The sequence below is a fragment of the Orcinus orca genome, chromosome 3 (assembly GCF_937001465.1).
Source record: "Orcinus orca chromosome 3, mOrcOrc1.1, whole genome shotgun sequence".
Lineage (NCBI taxonomy): Eukaryota > Metazoa > Chordata > Mammalia > Artiodactyla > Delphinidae > Orcinus > Orcinus orca.
In genome coordinates, this window is record NC_064561.1 from 172258371 (window position 1) to 172260839 (window position 2469).

Here is a 2469-nt window from a genome sequence, read left to right on the forward strand (position 1 = left end):
TATTTTTTTAAAACAAAATTCACCTTTTATTTAGGTTGAAATAAACTATACAAATTGATTTTCTTCACCAAAATAACAGCAATATTTTCTGTATTATTCCTAGATAAACTACAGAACACTTATTTTTGTAGGTTTTCTAGGTTTTGCTTGTAAATCAAGATGAGGCAGTAGATACAGTCATGGAAGAAGACAGAAGAAAACAGACAAATCAGCTGTCAGTATCCGTGGCCTCTGATCTTGCCTTGACCACGAAACAGAAGTGTCCAACATATACCTGCCAAGAATCTTATGAAGATGTAGGCTCAGTAAAAGACTGTAAATAGCAACAACAAGATGTGGAACAACAATGGCAGGCTCTTCCATTCAAACTTTAAATATAACTTGTTCCTTTAACTTCATTTGGTAAAGACAACATTTACACTGAAATCTTTGTTTGGCGAGTTCACGTTTCTCAAAAATATGGAATGCTTCACGAATTTCTGTGTCATCCTTGTGCAGGGGCCATGCTAATCTTCTCTGTGTCATTCCAATTTTAACATATGTGCTGCTGAAGCGAGCACAGTGTTTGCTGTCTTGCGATGGTCTGGAACAAAACCCGCAATAACTCCAAAGGTATGCCTGTTTTTAGGAATAAATTTGCAAAAAAGATGCATAATCTCTTTCATGAAAATAACAAGACACTGCTGAGAGAAATGAAGATTTAAATGAAGGAGCAGAAAAAAATCCATGTTCATAGATTGGAAAGTAATATTGTTCACATGTCTTTTGTCCTGACATTGATCTATAGATTCAATGAATTGCATGGTGTGACTTGTCAAGCGGATTCTAAAATTTATTTGGAAATGAAAAGGACCTAGAATAGCAAAAAGCTATTTGAAAGAGAAGAATACAACTGCAGGACTTATGCCCACTTGATTTAAAGACTTACCATAAAGTTACAATAATCAAGACAGAGTGAGTTTGCTAAGACAATAGACAATATAATCAACAATACAAAATAGGGAGTACAGAAATAGACCTACCTGTATATAATGAATTGACTCTCAAAAATGATGTCAAATCTACTAAATGGAGAAAGAAAATCTTTTCCATAAATAGATAATATTGCAACAATTAGATTAATATATGAAAAAACAATTAAGGTCAAGTCCTACCTCACACCATACAAAAAATTAACTTAAGTTGAAAAAAGCCCTAAACTTTAAAGCAAACTCTATAAAATTTCTCAAAGAAGACATAAAGAATATCTTAATGATGTGGGGGCTAGGCAAAGAGTACTTACAGACACAGAAAGTATTAACCATAAAAATTTTAAAAATGGATAAATTAGACTTCATCACAATTTAATATTTCTACTCATCAAGAAATACTAGGAAGATAATGAAAATATGTTCTCACATTCTGGGTAGAAATTTTAGATAGATAGATAGATGATAGATAGAAAAATAGATGATAGATAGATAGATAGATAGATATTTCATCTATCTCTCTGACAAAGACTTGTATCCAGAATTTATAAAGAACTCTGACAACTTAATAATAAAAAGTCACATATAGCTATAGAATATCTATACCCATAATAGAAGTACTATATAATTGCCACAATGGTGCTACTGTTTTATAAAGTGTTGAAATACTAACAGACAGAGGCAGCTGAAAAACTAGAGGGCTACTGTAGCTATTTGAATACCTGAAGTTATAGGTACTTTTCTCCAATTATTTTTAAAATGTGAATGATGTCCCCAAGGATATTAGGAGTATCACAGTGAAATATTTAAAAAAAAGGACCACAATCCCTCCAAGTAAAATTCCAAATTAGCCAGGAGTGAAAGGGTAGAAAAGCCTCTGAATGGAGAGCTGAGATAAGATAACTGCGTTTCAGGACCAGCAACACTACTTTTCTACTGTGTGAGTTTGACCAAACCAAAGCCTCACTAAGCCTCATTTTCCTTTTGTGAAACATGGAATTTGGACAGTAAAACCCCTAATATTCCTTCCAAATCTAAAATCCTATGATTCATTCACTCATTTCATGTATTTCTCGACCATTTGTTGGTAACTACGAGCTACATTTGCTAAGCACCATTAATACACAAATGAATCAAAGAATCTCTACACTTACCAAACTCAATCCAGTTGAAAAGATACATATAAACCACTAAAGACATTTACAGGTGGCTAACGGGATTCAGATCCAAGCGTTGCTCAAGCAGGAGCTGAAAGTGTTGGTATGTCCAGGAGCAGCAAATGGTCACACATGGAAACGCTGTGGTGTGTGCCACTCCATGGGGTGATGGAGCGTCAGTAGGGGGGAGTGATGCTCCCAGAGTGTGGGTTACACCAAGGAACTTGCACTTCATCCCCTAAAGTCTTTTGAGAATCTTCAATATTTCTTTTCTTCTTTTTTAAACAAACATCTATTTTGAAATAATTTGCCTAGAAATATACTGGGCTGATTAAAAATTATTT

The 2469-nt window shown here is 34.0% G+C and overlaps 1 non-coding gene across 1 annotated transcript; it reads right to left on the reverse strand.

Annotated features, from left to right (window-relative positions):
- Positions 1 to 453: 453 nt before the first annotated feature.
- LOC117203087 (U6 spliceosomal RNA) lies at positions 454 to 560 on the reverse strand. The gene has a single exon (XR_004485687.1). It is a non-coding gene; the product is annotated as a U6 spliceosomal RNA (small nuclear RNA).
- Positions 561 to 2469: the final 1909 nt, after the last annotated feature.